General features: G+C 37.8%; 2 protein-coding genes across 8 annotated transcripts in view; one reads left to right on the top strand and one right to left on the bottom strand.

Moving 5' to 3' along the window:
- The window catches only part of LOC123508445 (protein FAM102B-like), a 75,736-nt gene extending 74,838 nt beyond the window's left edge, over positions 1 to 898 (bottom strand). For 4 of the 5 annotated variants that reach the window (XM_045262187.1, XM_045262190.1, XM_045262191.1 and 1 more), the window contains exon 1: positions 783 to 898. The gene's annotated coding sequence lies outside the window, so the exon portion shown is untranslated. The remainder of the gene's footprint in view (positions 1 to 782) is intronic. The other variant, XM_045262188.1, reaches the window with a different exon arrangement.
- A 465-nt stretch (positions 899 to 1,363) lies between these two features.
- The window catches only part of LOC123508444 (protein dispatched-like), a 45,898-nt gene continuing 27,261 nt past the window's right edge, over positions 1,364 to 20,000 (top strand). For all 3 annotated transcript variants that reach the window (XM_045262186.1, XM_045262185.1, XM_045262184.1), the window contains exon 1: positions 1,364 to 1,567. The gene's annotated coding sequence lies outside the window, so the exon portion shown is untranslated. The remainder of the gene's footprint in view (positions 1,568 to 20,000) is intronic.

Here is a 20,000-nt window from a genome sequence, read left to right as displayed (position 1 = left end):
TTAAAATAGTAAAGACTCTGGCCATTATATCTTTTGACGTCCATAGACCCTTCCTAATGCAAATAACATCGTCTTATCATACCCCAAACAAATCATGGTAAAATTGTATCTCAGTACTGAAAGGGTTAATTACCAAGTTTCCAAGCCAGACTGTCTTTTCAATATCAAATCACTAAAACATCACAAATATTTCTGCCTTGTTATCGCGTCGCAAGTTGGAAATATAACCTTTCTTTTGACATAATGGCGCTTTTAATGGGGTAGTCTTAATCATTACTATTATTTCTATACCTTGGCCAGTAGAGAAGGGAAAAAAAAAATCATTGGTATTAGTGATCAGGTTACAATGAGAGAAACACGAGTCTATCTTTGTAATCCTTCCCGTGAGTCTGCCAGTGAGGTAAGCCAGGCAGGTGAGGTGAGGTGAGCTGTGCATCATCTGACAGTGTAGACTGGCACAGACTGGCTGGTTGGGTCTCCCGTACACTCACACACACACACACACATACACACCCACACACACTCAGGTTTGTGTAGGATTTCACTGCCCCCAGCCTAGGTTCAAGAGTGTATGCGTCTCCCCCAGGTGGCACAGTGCCTGGGGGAGCCGTGGGGCACTGAGGGCCGAGCAACAGGGGATAAAATGGCTCAAAATCACCACAAAATAGCAGTGTTCACAACGCCCTAAGCTGATAACTTTAACCTCTTCACCCTGCCTCCAATACGCCCCAGCACACGCCCCACGTCCCTACAGTAGCCTATGAGAACGTTAAGACACTCACGCACACTGTTGTTAATGGCCTGTGATGTTATTGTATCACATGTCTACCGCTGCACACAACGCACAATACACCCACTCTCCAGGAAGGCTGCCGCCAGACTGACTGACAACAGCGGGAGAAGCAAAATAAAAGTCTCCCCGCGCCGATGTTACCCTGCTGCTCATTGGATACTTGGCGCCTCAATAGCCAATGGTAATTCAGTTTCTCTTTCTTTGGGTCGTATGAAACATCCTGTGATTGGCTGCATGTCGTGTCTTTTACTATTTTGTCTATATAACAAAGATTTTCATTTTTCATCTTCATAATAGTAAAAAATATTACAAAAAATTATTCTACATGAAATCTAGCATTGCATTATCCCTAGAGGTCCGTAAGTAGCAATTGAATAATATTCTTTCTTTACCACAAACTGTTTTATTGTAAATAAACGCGATTTTTCATTCTAAAAGTAATAGGAAAACATCAAATAAAAACAACATGGCATATGGCATGAGCTTATAACCCTCTGCAACACTCCTAGAGGTTGAATATAACGAAATTCCACGTTTTTCCGGTAAATGGTGCACCTGATGAAGTCTGTTTACACTTCAGGCGGCGGCGGTCACAAGAAGAGGAAGAAAGAACACACCTGCGCCTCCCTCTCCTCACTTCACCTGGCTTCAACATCGTCTCACCAGCACCTCAGCATCCTACAGACACCTCCTCCTGACCTGCATCACCATCAAGCACTCCTAAAGTAGCGTCCTTGCAACACAAACCAGTAAACTGCAACACTAATTTTCAAGGTCAGTGCTATTTCTCAACTTGCTGTTATGTATTAATGTGTCTCACCTTTGTATGTAATGTTGCGGGCAGGAAGTACTCAAGGTGTCAGTAATTCCTCAAAATATCACCCAACCGCCCCTCAGTAAAGTATGACTGGTGACCTGGTGCCGGGTGTCATCAGAGCCCCAGGGAAGGGAGGAGGTGAGTCACGTACAGTCACGCCATCATGCACGAAAAAAGTCGTGTAAATATTAAGAAAAATTCCGTAACTAACAACCTATCCAGTGCCTATGTATCGATGGGTAAAGCTTTCTAATCATCCCCTTCTCTCTGTCTAGTATAGGTTAACCTCTTCAGTAACAGGATGCATTTTTACCGTGAGTTTTGGGTACAATTAGTCAATTTTATTTACATTAGGAAGGCTTTATGGGGTTCAGAAGATTAATGCCCAGTCTTCACCATTTTAATCCCCACATAAGTTTCTGAAGCTATGTAAAATTACTAAAAAATAACCAGAATGAATATGAAAATGCATCTTGGTGCTGAACAGGTTAAGTAAAAAAAATAAATAAATAAAATAAAATAATATATATATATATATATATATATATATATATATATATATATATATATATATATATATATATATATATATATATATATATATATATATATATATATATATATATATATATATTGTCAAGTATAATTCCCATAAACTTTTTCAACATCCACATCGCTCTAATTTCTCATTCCCCATCCAAATCTCTAATTCCTCACATGCCCCGATCTTGTTTAGGGGGTTAGGAATGGGAGGGAATACAGGTTTGTTATAAATAATTACCCAGTTTTCTAAGTTATGGATGTATACTGTATAAGGCTCCCATCTTTTGGTGTGGTCATGTGAACGCTGGCATGACTGTCTCTCTAATGTAATCTGTTAGAGCATGATGTAATACTGTAACAATCCAAACTGTATGAAATGCTTCAGTGTGAGTGTGAATCCAAGTTGGGTTACAATTGCTTCATGGAGCGTTTCATACAGTATGGATCGTTACAATACCAGTCAGCTGTGAAGTGATCTGTCCTGTTCATCTGCCATTACTCAACTGAAAATGTAGCTTCTCTTACTTTGACTGCTTCTCGGTCACTGGGATTGATTGATTAATAACTTTATTGTTGTAAAATGTATACAACAAATGAAGAGGTAGGGTCATGTCCATCTTCCAACTAAATATGGAGCAAAAGCATTTACAGATCAGAGACATGAAAGAGAAAAAGGAAACATTGTACTTTGAGTAATAATTCATAATCCAGGTGTTCAGTGAAAGCCATGGGTAGGTGATGCTACAGCTTGTTCAAAATTATGTTCTATATTACTTTACCAATCTTTATCAATTAGCTGGATAGTTTATATGTTGCAAAAAATCAATAGATATATATATATATATAGATACATAAATTTGTGAAGACTGTTGCCAAGATGATAAAAAAGGGATGCCTTGGAACCAGATACGTACTATTTTGCCTCAAACAACATTCTGGGAAGTCCGTTTTTTTGCATATCTAATTGCATTCTTACATGAGCCGTCTTGTATTGATGAGTTCTTTTGGTATGTAGTGTTGGGGTTATAGAACCTACCTGTAGTCCTGAGCAATAGCACAATAAATGAAGTAAATCACTATGTCATGCCACAACAGTCACCCATAAATCAAGTATAAATCTTGAGCTTTCAGTGTTTGGAAGTACTAAGGCAGGTGTTCCGTACCTGGAATGTTCTTTGTCTGTCGTCTCTGAACAGACTCCAGCAGCTTTAGATGTATGATATATCCCACATTCCACAGAGATGAGCAGTACATACTCCAGTAGTGCTGTAGGTGAAGTAAACAAAGAGGAATGAGAAAAATGCATAGCGATTAGGATCGAAGTAAGTTTTGAGCTGTGCCACCTGCTTTCTTAACAGTTTTAGTTATGTGGTGATGAAATTTCAGAGATGAGTCTATAGTTACTTAAAGGTCAGTTGTAGAATTCTGAAATGGGATTGGTGTGTCATTCACATATAATGTAAGGCAGAGACTGTTGAAAGTGATCAATCCACCAACTGTGTACTGAATCTTAATATTAATACACATTTATTGGTGTTCTAGAACAATCCCTCAGTGGGTGCCACTATGAAGAATAATAGTATCTGTTTGACTAATGATTATATCTTGCATAAGACCTTTTGAGAGTTTGTCTTAACTTTGATATACCATCTAATGTCATCAGGAAAATTTTTATGATTTATTTGATGTTATCAGTAAGAAAATTAATGTATAAAAGGAAAAAATGGACCAAGAGCAGAGCCCTGTGGCACCCCACTCTACATTACAAGAGTGACTCGGTTTACGATCCGCTGCAATACATTCATTAGTGCTTAGTGTTGCATTATGGGTTATCTCTTTTGTGGAATTGGTAAGTTTAAGGATAAGAAGAAATTCCATCACTGCTATCATCATCTTCAACTCTTCAGTAGATGGTCTCTTGCAGCCACTGCTTATTACATCTCACTGTTATTGAATCATTATTTTTTTCCTCCTTTATATCTTGAAGCTGTAGCACCTGTAGACATGTTCTAGTTAACTTCAATAATAGTCCTGTGGTGTCATTTCATGGAGGATAAGGGGGTAAATTCATACCTTCTGTAACTAAACAAATGAAATTATGATAGTGATGATGATGCCTGTGACTTGTGCTGTACCAGGAGCCTCACTGCACTCACAAAGACAAGGTTGACTGAAGTATTTAGATTATCTTTGGCCACTTAGAGATCATAGAAACATTGCCAGCTTATAAGAATCAAACTTAGGATAACCAATTCACCATTTCTATTTGTGAACAGTGACCACATCCTTTGTAACTTGTTTGTCTGCTGCTCTTCTCTTGTCTCTGTTCTACACACCTCATTGTGCACCATTAATTTTACACCTAAACTTTTTATACGGCCAAGCTTCTTCCTTCTTCCTTCCACCTTTCTCTTCCTTTCACTCCAAAACTTTAATACATCTAAGCTTCTTCCTTACTCTTTCTTCCTTCTTTCACCCCAAATCTTTTTATGCAGCCAAGTTTCTTCCTTCTTCCTTCCTCCTTCTTTTGCCCCAAAACTTTTTACACATACCCTCTCAGGACACACTTTTTATACTCATCACTTTGATACTGCACTAGTTTCTCAGTTAACTCAACTAGAATAATGTATATTAGAATATGCATAAAGTTTGAAAAAATGCACAGTACAACCTTGATTAATTTTCAGGTCGAGATATAAATTAACAAGATCACTTAATTAATAGAAGTTGTGGAGATGAAAAGAATGTTAAGGTATTATAAGTATATGTACAATTCAGTGCTAGAAATGCTATGTTGGAGAAACTCTGCTACATTCAACATGCCATTTACAGTGTGGAAATCGGTATCAGTTTCCATGAGCTTAATGTCTCCAGGAAAAAAGTAATAAAGGCAATCCGGTTGTGATATGAACAGAGTATTGTGAGTGAGATGAATATGCTTTTGTTCTTGAGGGTATCACTTCTTCCTTCAATGTGTTTGCATCATAAGAAGGAAAAATTTAGAGGAATGCATTTTGCTCTGAACATGAAAGGAGTATTGTGTGTGGCAGCAACTGATAATGAGGGTCGAGTCACCAAAACACTGGCAGGAGAATCATAACATTGAGCAGCTGCCAGTGCTGATTGTTATTGTGCCCACAGGAATTTGTTGCATGAACCATTCCAATCTGTCACCTAGATGTGCATTGTTCTCTCTCTCTCTCTCTCTCTCTCTCTCTCTCTCTCTCTCTCTCTCTCTCTCTCTCTCTCTCTCTCTCTCTCTCTCTCTCTCTCTCTCTCTCTCTCTCTCTCTCTCTCTCTCTCTCTCTCTCATTGTGTTAAGAAATTGGTTGCAGTGCTAAACTTTCAATCTTTTTTTTTTCTCTTCTTTTTGTCCTGTTGCACATATTACATTCAATCACCAAGAAGTCTACACAAGTTTCTTTATTTATATTGATTCTACAGTGGACAGAAAATTCATATATGCAAACTGTAAAAAGAGATGATGGGAGACTAACAGATGCATTAAGGTGTTGCGTAATGGTAATAAGCTTCATTTAACTCTTGTATAGTCATCAACGTAGATAAAAATGAGAATAGAGGCTACATGTTTTCACTGTTAACCTTTTCTACTCAGTGTCTCTCTTTTTGTATCATTAACACTATTTCCCTATCTTCATTCTTTTCCCACTGTCACTCATTCACTGGTGGAAGCCCTTAGTCACTCACACTCAGCAGCCAGTCAAAGCCAGTCACACGTCTGCTTCACTCAAAACAGTCGATTCAGTCAGCCTTTTTATTTTCTTTTGTTTACATAAAAGGGGAAATCTGGCTAAGGACAATAAAACGAGTAAACAAAAAAGCCTGCTTATATGTCAGTTCTCAAGCAGGTCTGAGAGAGTTACCTAATACTCAAGGCAGACTCTTCTCCCTAAAATTTGAGCTGAATACCTAAATACATCTCTGGCCTATGTGCTGAGAGGCATTTAACAGCCATAGCATAGATTCACCCCTACGCAAGGTAATTTCATTGATAGCCTGGCTTTGGTATTGCTATAACTACAAATTAACATACTATACACACTCTCAACATCAGCTTTTTCAGTGTTATGTGATCATTAAGTATAGATTAGCATTTAGTAAACAGAACTAAATAAAACAAATAAGGAAATATGTCTTCCTTGTTTATGAACTTCATGTTTTCATTGTTTCTGTAGGTTAAACAAGCAAAATAGATATGCATAAAAACAAGATGCTGTTGTGTGTGTGTGTGTCAGAAGGATTGTAAAGACTGTGCTGGAGTGTGCAGTGTTATCTTGGAAAAAATAGTGTTATCATGAACAGTGAGAACAATGAGAAATAGATAAACAGTTAGTATATCAATGTGTGTGTATGTGTGTGTGTGTGTGTGTGTGTGTGTGTGTGTGTGTGTGTGTGTGTGTGTGAAAGTATGTGTGGCTCTTAACAAGGACATTTTTTTTTTTAGGTATGATTAGGGAGACTTATCAAGACCTTCGGAAAAGTAAACAAATAGATATATAAAGTAAGGATGACTTACATAATCAATACTAAACTAATGTAATGAAATAAGATACAATGTAGTCTGCATAACCAAACATTGAAAAGAATAGTGGAATAAAAAGAATAAAAAAAAAAACATCAGAATTTTAAAAAGGATAAAATATTAGACAAAACATATACAGTGAGAAAAGTAGAGTAATAAAAAAGGGTATAGAAAAGAAGAATAGTTTTTATACATTCAAAACCAAGCAAAAAAAAAAAAAAAAAAGAAAAGGAAACGTCAAAATACATAAAAAATATATACTCCACAAATCTCAAAAAAAGAAAAGGTCCATTTAATTGTAGAGTTTGTTGATCCTCTCTTGAAGGAATCTGTGTGTGTGTGTGTGTGTGTGTGTGTGTGTGTGGGGAACCTTTGCCTTGGTTGTGTGTGTGATAATTGATCAGAGAAGTGAATACCTGGACTCATGATGGAGGAAGACAATGCTTTCATAATCATAAACATGCAATCATTATATTAGATGTGAGTTTGAATGTGACAGGTGTGTTCCTCCATTCTTCTCCTCACTGGCCTGTATAGTTTCTCTAGGCTAACCTTTCCTGTTGGTGCCTCAATTGTCCGGCCGACTTTCCCTCATTGGTTGCTTTCTCCGCCTTGCCCTCAACATCATTACCGTTGATTCTCTCTGTCCCAAACTGCCTTCCCCATGTAGTGTTGTGTCTGGCTTCCTGTTGTTATGTCCTGCATGTGTCCAGTGTCTGTGTTTGTATAGCCTTTTTTTTTTTCCACTGTTCCTATGTTCTCAATATCTGGTGTGAATTTTCCTCCCAGTGCAATGACTCTTGTTTTCTCCATTTATTTTCTTTCTTTCAGCGTATTATATCTTCTTTTTTTCTTCTTTTATTGTCTTTTCTTCATTTTTTACATAATACAGTACGTTATATGTTGTTGGGTAACTACAATTGAAATACAAGTTACCTTGATCTCCCTGTTGTGTTTGGATGTTAGACAAGTGACTATCAAGTCTTGTTTCAGTCTTCCTAATATTATATTGTATATGTAGGTATGTGACACATGCAATCCCTCATCACTTCTCTCTTGCTGGAACATTTTACTTTATTTTGAGTAAAGGCACTTTTTATAAACATGCAATAACTATATTGGGTGTGAATCTGCTTTTTACAATTGTTTGTTATTCCCCATACAGTGATGAAACTGAAACATCTTATGATATGTTCACTTCAATGCTAACTGACTACTACTTAAATTGGAATTAAATTGGCTTACCCAGACTTTTTTTTTTTTTTTTTTTTTTTTTTTTTTTCCAGAAACAGTAGTTTCAGATTGCTATTTCTTGATCTTTTGTTCCTTTGGTGGTTTGGCCAGTGTCTCGACTTCTTCACAGATAAAAACAAGACAAGTGCATATTTAAGTGGCTGGTTTTTACTAAGGTTTACAGAATCACATGAGTCATAACACAAAGTCCCTCACCTTTGTCATTTTGTGGCTGCTGCTGCTCTGTACTGTGTTACATTTCCTGGTGCCTAATAATGGCTAAAGTAAAATCCTTTCCTCCCATAAGCAAGCTGGTGCTGCTGCTCATCTGAAGTAATATATATATATATATATATATATATATATATATATATATATATATATATATATATATATATATATATATATATATATATATATATATACGTATATATATATATATATATACATATATATATATATATATATATATATATATATATATATATATATATATATATATATATATATATATATATATATATATATATATGTGTGTGTGTGTGTGTGTGTGTGTGTGTGTGTGTGTGTGTGTGTGTGTGTGTGTGTGTGTGTGTGTGTGTGTGTGTATCCAAACAACTTGTCAACACAGTTCTTCCCTTGTTGTAGGGATATAAACGAACAAAAGGGAAGTTCCATGTCCCTTAACTTTCTCTCATTCAGTAGCCTTATTCATACACACAGGGAATACAGTGGCAGTATTCTTTGGAGTGTGTAGCCAGGCTAAGGCTGTTCATCTATGTTTAATTTAAAGTTTTCCTGTTAAATGTTCACATGTTTCCATTACATTAATGCATTATAAAGTGTGATTATAGAGAGACAGTGTGAGGCAAGGTATTTATCAAACATATCTAACATCTGAATTTGCCAGATATATATCCATTTAACAAATAAAAAGTGCTTTAAGATGGATGGCTGAAACAAAGAACATATTGTTTGCTTAGTGCCTAAAGGAACTTAATGCAGAGGAAAGGATTCCCAGTTCTCTTACTGCACACGCTACTATTATTAAATAACAATGATCTCAAAACGCCATCATAATTAATCAGACACAACAAACATTTGTCTGGTCAGGGACTAGAAACTGGAGTCTACATTGCATTTGTTGTGTGTGTTTGTGTGTGTGTTTGCTCCTTTAATTCCTCTCCTGTGACTCACTTGCCACTCCTCTTTGCTGTCTGGTATGTTGTCACTGCAGGCACTAGTGACAGCATAGTATGAGATGTTTGTCGAGGTGCATATAAACCTTCAGTCTTATATTGGTGTTTTGTTGTCACTTCACCTGTTTTCTCATATTCCTGATATTAGAATCACAGATGATCTCAGTAGGTTATGTCTTTATAATTGGAATATAATTACTGTATTTTTTCATGGTTTCTGCGTAAAGAGACTGTGTGTGTGTGTGTGTGTGTGTGTGTGTGTGTGTGTGTGTGTGTGTGTGTGTGTGTGTGTGTGTCCCTTCCTTGTTCAGCAGTCAGCCATGGGGAAGTGTGTGTGTGGGTGTGGGGGTGGGTGGGTGGGTGAGTGAGTGAGAGTGTGTGTGCACAGCTGGTGTCTGTCTATCTCATCCTCCTCACAAGAGCTTCTTTATGTGATCTTGATTATCTTTTTCTATCTTTCTATTTCTTTCTATAATTAGCTTTTCGCTGCTCTTTGTCAGGCCTGAGCATTAAGGCTGCCAGCCACTCACTTGGCATCAAACAAACATGGTCACAGGGAACACCATTACAAAGTTGTTTAATCGCTGACCACTTTTTTTTTTCTCTCTTAAGATTACTGTTATTATTAAACAAATCAGGCGTAGGTTTTATTTGATCACTGGTTATGATAATTTTGTTTATTCATCGTGTCTGATTATTTATCTTTTATATCTACTCGTAACTAGTAGTGATATTTTAGTTAACTTATTTTATTGGTTATGTTGTTATTCCATTTTTTTTTTTTTTTTTTTTTTTTTTTTTTTTTCTGCCTTTATGTATTTGTTAATGTCTAAACCACATGCAGATATATGAGAAGGGCAGTTTGAGTCACATAATGGCAACTTGTAGGCAGCAAAAGAAGGCAGAGCAGACAGAGCACTAGATGAAGCAGTGAGATACAGATACTACTTGCTTGGGTGGCCCTCAGTTGGCAGACAGCTGACAGATGAATGGGGAGATTGTGTGGGAAGTGTGGGAAGTCTTCATCTTGCTGTGGAATCATAGGGAAGGAGAATCTTGAATAGAGTATCCCTTTCAGTGCTTATTCTTTAACATACATCTTGATTTCCCTGTACTTCTCTTCCTTGTTTTTTATTATTTTGATTTTTATCCCTTATATTTTGAGCATTTTAACGTTGTTCTTTAATCTTATTCCTTTTTATTGTTTGTTTTTGGAGTACATATTGTAATTGTTCTTTAATTTTACTAGTTTCCCCTGTTATTTGGTTTGCAAGGCATCTTTCCTGATGTTCTTTCTCAATTATCTCTTGAGGGGAGGTTTCCTGTTGAGAATGTTTCCTTTATGATTCTTTAGTTAGGTTTGTGCAGTTAGGTAGCTTGCTATTTGCCATAAGAGAGAGAGAGAGAGAGAGAGAGAGAGAGAGAGAGATTGTTCAGTGAACATTTTGGATTCGTTATCCCATGGACAAACTGTTGTCAAGTATCATTGTTCTGATGAAGTAACACAAGTCATCCTATCATTAGTAGTCATATGGTTAATGTGACTACTTAGACAAAATGAACATTAACACATTGCTAATAACACATTGCTAACATTGCTTACCACAGTGCACCACCTAACATACTTTGCACTAAGCACATTGCCACATCAACAAACAATTTGACGGTATATTAAAGAAAAATACAGCGAAAAAGCAAGGGCAGTTGGTGGCGGTTACAGGGGATAAGAGAAAGTCGTGAGGGAATACAACAAAGGTTTATTACCTTAATGCCCAACGCAAATAATGATATAGTTGTAGAGTACATGATCTTCCATATATCTTTATCTTCCGCTGAATTTTGTATTGTAAACTTTTGAAGTTAAATTATATATTGAGTTAATCTAGAAGAAATCAACTATGCAATATTGATAAATTTGCATTAGTTCCTCCATCGTCATGCAACATTTTATTTTCTTCACGTTCAGCTAAGCATCAGAGCACAGTTTCCCTTGTTAAGGACACTGCTGATGCTGCGTGAGAGAAGAGAGAGAGAGAGAGAACTGTTTGTGGGGGGACTAAAGCCGTGGCAGTAGTGAATAGACGCTTAAACGGTGGAGAATAAGGATTTCTGTCTTGATAAACCAGAAAATCACATAATATGTCTGAGAATAAAGAAATGAGAGAAGAAAAATAAAATGTAACAACTATTTTTGCAAACTGTAAAGAAAGGAGGGCTGGAAATGGTTTAACAGCGAAGAATAGGATTTTTTTTCTTTTTATCTCAGTGAGCCATGAAGTGAGAGAAAACGGCGCCGCTCCGAGCCAGAGAGAGAGGTTGGATGCCTGGCTGTGGCGAGTCAAGTTTGATATTGATCTCATGAGCGCAGGAGGGAGAGGATGGGAAGGCTAGGGATATCATTGGGGATGCTGTATTATACCACCCCACCTGACTATTCTGTGACATTATCCCCATGACGCTTCTCTGTTCTTACTTTATAAATTATGTGTTTAAAGTAACTAGGTCTCTCTCTCTCTCTCTCTCTCTCTCTCTCTCTCTCTCTCTCTCTCTCTCTCTCTCTCTCTCTCTCTCTCTCTCTCTCTCTCTCTCTCTCTCTCTCTCTCTCTCTCTCGTCGTCAGCGGTGCGAATCCAAGATTGTTCTTTTAAATGTACATTGCCGCTGTGCGTGTTTGTTTCTTTAACCAGAGAGAGAGAGAGTCGTGCATTTTATCGTAATCTGTATCATATGTTCGTGCAAGGATAATTCTCTCTCTCTCTCTCTCTCTCTCTCTCTCTCTCTCTCTCTCTCTCTCTCTCTCTCTCTCTCTCTCTCTCTCTCTCTCTCTCTGGTATATTTAAGATTTTCAGCTCATCATTATTATTATTATTATTATTATTGTTGTTGTTGTTGTTGTTGTTGTTGTTGTTGTTGTTGTCATTGTAGTCATTAATTACTGTTTTTCTTTGGCTTATTGTTGCAAATAGGTCGATTGCAAGCGAACAATTGTTAGGTAATAGATAGATAGATAGATAGATAGACAGGTTGATAAGCACGAAGCAGGGTAAACATCGATATCACGCATGTTAGATAGATAATACGTTAGAAGATAGATAGGTAGATCTATTGACTGTCTAAAGAGATATAGATAAGCAGATAGATAGATTGATACGTGAAGAGTTGCACAGCTAAGCAAATTTAACCCTTTCAATACTGGGACACATTTTTACCTTGAGATTTATGGACGATTAGACTATTTTATTGACATTAGGAAGACTCTATGGAGGTCAGAAGATTAATGGCCACAGTCTTCACAATTTTAATCCCCCCCACTTGAGTTTCTGAAGCTGTATAAAATCACCAAATAGTAACCAGGATGAATATAAAAACGCGTCATGGTACTGAAGGGGTTAAGGGAAATAATGACCGAGTTTTAGATAGATCACAAATAAATATATAAGCTAATAGATAAGTAGATAGAATAAAGAATAGATAAATAGATAGAGTTGGATAGGTAAGCAAGTTAGTGATTAATTAGGAGTTTTTGATAGATAAGCAGGTAGATAAATAACATGATAGATAAGCAAATACATGAATAGCAGTGTTAGGTAGATAAGCAGGTAGATAAGTAGATAGATGACCAGGTGAACACTTAGACAGGTAAGGAAGTTAGTGATCAGTTACCAGTTTTAGATAGATAAGCAGGTAGATAAAAAGATAGATAGCTGAACAGGTTAGCAAGTTAGTTATCTATTAGCAGTTGTAGATAGATAAGCAGGTAGATAAGTAGCCAGGTAGATAAAAAATAATAAATGAACAGGTTAGCAAGTTAGTTATCTATTAGCAGTTGTAGATAGATAAACAGTAAATAAGTAGACAGATAGATAAAAAAAAGATCGATAAGGGAACAGGTTAGCAAGTTAGATATTTAGCATTTTTACATAGATAAGCAGTAGATAAGTAGTTAGATAGATAAATAGTAAAGATAGATAGCCAGGTGAGCAGTTAGACAGGTAAGCTAATTAGGGAGCAAAGACTCAGGTGTTTGGTGTACCGTTTTGAGGTAATTACTGCTGGATTTTACGGAACGGGGAGAGAGAGGACGGGTAGTGGTGGTTGTGGAGGTGGAAGAGGTGGAGGTGGAATGGCGTGACCTTCTCTTAGCCATCTTTCCCTTTAAATCATCCACTTTCCTCCTCCTCCTCTTCTTCCTTCTCCTTCTCCTTTCCTATCTCCCTTTCCTCCACTGTCTTTTCTTTTCTTTTCTCTTTTTCCCTCCGTTTGTGTTTATGTTTTCCTCCTCCTCCTCCTCCTCCTCCTCCTCCTCCTCCTCCTCCTCCTCCTCCTCCTCCTCCTCCTCCTCCTCCTCCTCCTCCTCCTCCTTCTTGTTGTTCATCTTCCTTCATTCTTTTACACTTTCTTACATTCTTTATTTTCCTCCTCCTCCTCCTCCTCCTCCTCCTCCTCCTCCTCCTCCTCCTCCACCATCACCTCCTATTCCTCTCTGATTTTCTCCTTCCTCTCTCTCTCTCTCTCTCTCTCTCTCTCTCTCTCTCTCTCTCTCTCTCTCTCTCTCTCTCTCTCTCTCTCTCTCTCTCTCTCTCTCTCTCTCTCTCGCAGACAGGTCGCGAGAGAGAGAGAGAGAGAGAGAGAGAGAGAGAAGGCTGGTAGTATTGCTCGGAGGACGAGAGAGAGAGGAGCAGTCTCTCGTCTCTCCCTCTCACCTCTCCCTCTCGCCTGCCTCCCTCCCTCCCCCCTACACACATACACATTTAAGCACATACATCCATACACGCACACACATACACACGCACACGCAGACACAGACACATGCAGGAAGGTACACGCGCACATACACCTGCACTCACGAACGCACGCGCACGCACGCACACGCACTCACACAAGGATAATACGCATGTAGTTATTGTACATTACTGACGTACACACATACATACACAAACATACACACGCACTTACAGCAGATCCCTCCCACCACTAGCCCTCTTTAACACACACACACACACACACACACACACACACACACACACACACACACACACACACACACACACACACACACACACACACACACACACACACACACCTGGCGCTTAAAAAGGTATATTAAATCACTTCAATTTTTATTTTGTGTGCCTATCAATATTCCTTACATTTTTCTGTTTTCCTCCTCCTCCTCCTCCTCCTCCTCCTCCTCCTCCTCCTCCTCCTCCTCCTCTCGTGACCTAATTCGGTGTGTGCTACTGACCCAGTGTTACGTAGTGTTATAGTGGCAGTGACGTTACCTGTTCTTAAGTGTCACGAATGTGGTGGTGGTGGTGGTGATGTGTAGTAAATCCTTTCTTAGTCGAATTTAACCGGGAAGAAACGTCTGAAATAAGAGGAAAGTCCGAGGTAGTGGTAGTTTTATCGTGTTTTATTGTTTTGATCGATCCTTGTTGGTATTCGGAGCTCTGTAAGTAAATAATGATAAGTGAATAAATAAGAAATGCATTGATAAAGAGAAGTTTTAGTTTTTTTCAGTAAAGTTTTAAGACTGCACAGCTTTGTAGAAATAAAAAAATAATAATAACAAATGAATGAATAACAGCCGCATTAGTAAAAATAAGAAAAAGAACAAAGGGTTGATTTTCTTTAGTATAGAGAACGTAAATATTTAAGACTAAACCTTTATATAAATAGAAAAAAATAACAAATGAAAACAGCGTTGACATAAAAGAAAGAAATAGAACAGGTGGTTTGTTTTCTGTGATAAGGAAACGTACATATTCAAGACCTTAAAGTTTGTATAAATAAAGTTAACAAATGAGTGAATAAATAAGAACCGTATTGACTTAAAAGAAAAAGAACAGGTGGTTGATTTTCTCTAATATAGGGAACGTAAATATTCAAGACTGTAAAGCTTTGTATAAATAAAAATGACAAATGAGTGAATAGATAGGAACCACATTGACATAAAAAGAAAAAAAAAAAAAACAGGTGGTTGATTTTCTCTAGTATAGGGAACGTAAATATTCAAGACTGTAAAGCAGAAAGTCAACACTGAAAGATGTGATGGTGATTAACTGGGTGGTATTAGACTGTTCTTGAATCTCATATCACTCAAACTCTTCCTTTTTGTCCCCCGCCCTCCTCTGAACGTTGTATTAACTAGAAAATGGGGGAAAAAAATCTACACTCTTTCTAGCATATTTTTCCTGAAGGTGTCTTAAAATGCTTATGGGCCTTTAACTCCAGTACACTAACACGCTTTCATGTGTATTCTGGTAACTGGCTATTTTGTACAGCTTCAGAAACTTATGTGGAGATTGAAATGGTGAAGACTTTGGCCATTAATCTTCTGAGCTCTATACACGCTTCCTAATGTAAATAAAATCGTCTAATCACATCCAAAATTCGTGATAAAAATGCGTTCCAGTACTGAAGGGGTTAATGTTGCAAGTTGGGTACCTCAGTGAAGGGGCTGAGAAAAAATTGACTGCCAGTGAAGTGATTACCAACTGTTGTTCTTGGTTTTATTCCACATTTACATTCACAATTTTTTTTTTTTTCCAAACTGTTCATTGTATTGAACATCATCATAGTTACCTGAATATGTCTTTTGTGTCAGTTTCACAGTCTCCTACTTGTTCGTTAGCTTACCAATATAAGAAGTGTTTGGGTCGGATAGTTTACAAAGACTGTGGAATTGGCCTTATTATAACCTGAACACTTCCTTTGTTTCGTTAGCTCACCAACGAAAAGCACCAGTCACATTTTTTATATTTTTTATTTATATTTTTGTTATTTTTGTTTAGCTATTTATTTATTTATTCATTTATTTATTGATTTGTGTGTGTGTGTGTGTGTGTGTGTGTGTGTGTGTGTGTGTGTGTGTGTGTGTGTGTGTGTGTTTAAAGGGGTTATTTGGCCAAGAGCAACAAAAACTATGAAACAAAAAGACCCACTTAGATGCCAGTCCTCGAGCATGTCCGAAAGAGTTAGCCAAAAGAATGGGATAAATGTCACTCTCTTCAGTGAGTTCAAGTCATAGGACGATGGAAATACAGAAGCAGGCAGGGAGTTCCAGAGTTTACCGGAAATACTTTGTTGGCTGGGTAGCAAACGAATCGACTCTTTATCTGTAATTCTCAAAGGTTGTGTTGATCAAGACTCTTGCAAGACCACAGAGCTCGATAGTCAAGTTCCTGTATGTCTATATCCGCATGGATAGTCGAGATGTCTTGCTAAACTTTTACTGGAAAACCATGAAAAAATAAATGAATAAATCCTGCAACTCTCACTATATAGTCTGTCGAACGTTACGGGAGAGACATAAGGAATACAACTTTTATTCCTTATACGAACCTGCTGGACTCGTATAAACAATTTAAAAACTCGAAAAAAGAAAAGAAAAATCGTACAACTCTCACTATAGCCTGTTGAATGTTGCGGCGGTGTTGGAACATAAGGAATACGATTTTAATTTCAGAACGAACCTACTGGACTCGAAAAACTCCTGCGACTCTCACTATAGCCTGTTGATCGTCGCGGTGGAGCTCTGAAGCGCAAGGGATACAATTTTTATTTCACTAAAAACCTCAAGACACAGATACAAAGCCATAGCCAGTATTCTAAAACGCCTTGCTCTCACCACGACAACTTTCCAAGGCCACAAAAATGATTAGCCGTATTTCTAAGAGCGTTTCTTCTATTAATGGTGTAGAAAACTTGTTCATCTCTCACTATAGCTGCAAGACACTCTTAAAAACCGGTGTAGCTTTAACTAGATCAATGGAGGTGTGATGGGGAAGTGTTTGAGAATATGGGGCTTTGCAGGGAAACTGTCAATATGTGAAAGATTTATGATTGACGGGAAACAGAACGCAAAAGACGGCAGGTAATACAGGTGACTCGACATACACCACAGTTACTCACGAGAAATGAAGGCTGTTTTAGAGTGGCACGCTTTGACTTCCGCCTATGCTGTATTCAAAGCAACGTTTGGGTGTAAAGAAGAGAGGAAAAGATGAAGAAAAGTGCAAGAGAAGAGATATTCAAAGCACCGTTTATCTATAAAAGGAAAAGTACATGGAGAGAGAAAAAAATGCAAGACAAGAAAGATCAAAACATTCAAAGCACCGTCAGGAAATAAAGAAGCTCATAGCTATTCATTTTTAAGACAGAAAGTGGGAAACGTACAAGAGAGGGAAACTAAGATAGGAAAAAAAAGTATAAGGAAAGATCAAAACATTCAGAGCATCGTCAGGATATAAAAGAACTCACAGCTATTTGATTTTAAGACAGAAAGGAGAAGTAAATGAAGAGAAGGGAAATAAGACAGAAAGGGAAGAAAGTAGTACATGAAGAGAGGAAGGAAATTAAGGGAGAGAAAAAAAAGTACAGGAAAGGAGATAGAAAAAATATTCTGATTATCAATGTATAAAAGAGCTCGCAACTCCAATCTTCAAGACAGAAAGTGGGAAAAACACATGAAGGGAGGAAGAATAAGAGAGAAGGATTAAAAAGAAAGGAATATTAGAAAAAAAATTGAGAGAGAGCACCGTCAATATATAAAGGAACTCAGAACTATTTATATTCAAGAGAGAAAGGAGAAAAGTAAATGAAAAGAGGAAAAATAATAGGTAAAAAGTACAGGAAAATAGGAGGATAAAAAGAAAAGAACACTCAGTATATAAAAAGAGCTCGCAACTACGTATTTTCAAGAGAGTAAAGAGAAAAGTAAACGAAAAAAAAAGGAAAAAAATAAGAGGGGAAGGGTACAGGCAAATGGAGAGACAAGAAAAGCTGCAAACAGATTTAGGATTGAGAGAAAACACAAATTATTGGAATCTGCTTGACTTTATAGAATGCCTCTCTCGTTTTACACCTAAATACTAGCAGCAGCAGCATCCGGTCCACCCGTTAACCCCTTCAATACTGGGACACATTTTTACCGTGAGTTTTGGACATGATTGCACGATTTTATTGACATGAGGAAGGGTCTATGGAGGGCAGAAGATTAATGGCCAGAGTCTTCACTGTTTTAATCCCAACATAAGTATCTGAAGCTGTATAAAATCGCCAAATAGTAAGCAGAATTATCGTGCAAGTTGCACGATCTTGTTGCGTCCCTAATCTTAAAGACTGCTTTGTGGGTTCAAGGGAACGTCTCTGAGTTTTTTTTATAAACTTTACTTAATTATATTATTTACAAACATTTACTTTTTACGACCCTTACGACAACAAAGAAAACCACGAAAACCACGAAATTTTAATCACTCTCTTCACTCAAGATCCTCCTTCAAATGCCTCAAATTCTGCCACATAACATCTTGAACTCAAATTCATTACACACACAATAACTTCATTGATAACAACATTTCTCGATTTACTTAAACTTTTTCTAATGTTCCAGATTTCTTCACAATATTTCCGTTATCCAACTCAAATCACGCAATTCAAATTCAAAGATAAGATACATCCTAACACACCCTACAATTTACCTTCCAATAAAAACAACATCCTACACAACCTACACATAACCATTTTTACTTTATCAAAATATGACACCAACATTTTCTGTGACTGCATTACAACTGTCTGGTCTTGAGATAGGCGCAGGTGCGCCCATTTTGACAGCTCTGTCTCGCTGTCGTCTCTCGCCTTTTCCTCAGCGCTCTCGGCTTCTCTCTCTCGCTCGCTAGCTCTCTCACTCTCTGTCTCTTACATCTCCTAATATACACGCGTTTAGGCCGGTGTCACACTATGCGGCGTCGCCGCTGCGGCGAAACCGTATGCGGCGCCGCCGCACTGCCTGCATCCTGTCACACATAAGCGGCGAAGTCGTTCAGTATCCCCAGAAGCCAGCGTAGAGAGGTTGACTATCATGTTGTCAAAACTAAAAGTTATTTGTGCATCAGAAGCAGAAGGCTTACTGAAAGAGCCAACTCGTCGTCAACACTGGGTTCACCATTTAACGCTGAAAGAGAAACAAGTAAAAGATTTGAAAAGTTTTATGAGAATATACGAAAATATGATGAAAGGTTTTTGTGAGTATTACAGAATGTCCAAACCTTCTTTTGATGAGCTGCTGGAAGTGTTGAGGCCTCATATCTCCAAGCAAAATACAAAGTTTCGAAGATCATTATCTCCAGAAGAAAGACTAACAATTACACTAAGATGAGTAAAAAAACAAACAAACATTGTGACTCTATATTCAGACTGAAAAACATGGGGATGTAATACGGTAACTACAATATATTATAATATTCATTTCCAAATGCAAGAAATAATCAAATGTACAAATAAAGTATTCCTTAAATAAAATAAAAAAATCTCCATAATCGAAGCAAGTAGATGTTTAGTAAGGAGAATGAGGAGACACTACGTCAAATACTGGAAAGCCCTGTGAAGACATGAGTTGGGTATCTATGGTGCCATGATTGACAAGAGTTTGAGTTGGCCTTGCGTGAATACACTGAATAAATAAATCAGTGTCAAACATCTTGTAACAATGGAGCGCCGGATGCGGCGCGGCCGTCTGGTGTGACCACGTACATAGAACGGTGTGTGTTTTCCCATGACACTCGCTCGGATGCGGCGGTGCGACGCTGCCGCAGCATGCTGCGGCACAGTGCGGCGGAAACTTCTCATTGGTTTGTGTGTGATATCACCACGTGCGGCGCCGCATGCGTTTCCGTCGCAGCGGCGCCGCCGCATAGTGTGACACCGGCCTTACTTGACTTCTCGTCCATATCATTTTACTTACGGCGACCTCTGATTACTACCAGATATGGGGAGAAGGTTCCAGAAGCTTCTTGTAATCTACTGCTCGTCTCCGGCTGTGTTTGTCTTGTCATGACTCGCCGCCTCTTGTTGTTCTCCTCGGTGGTCA

This window comes from Portunus trituberculatus, chromosome 24, assembly GCF_017591435.1.
Source record: "Portunus trituberculatus isolate SZX2019 chromosome 24, ASM1759143v1, whole genome shotgun sequence".
Lineage (NCBI taxonomy): Eukaryota > Metazoa > Arthropoda > Malacostraca > Decapoda > Portunidae > Portunus > Portunus trituberculatus.
This window is presented reverse-complemented; position numbering and strand designations above follow the sequence as displayed.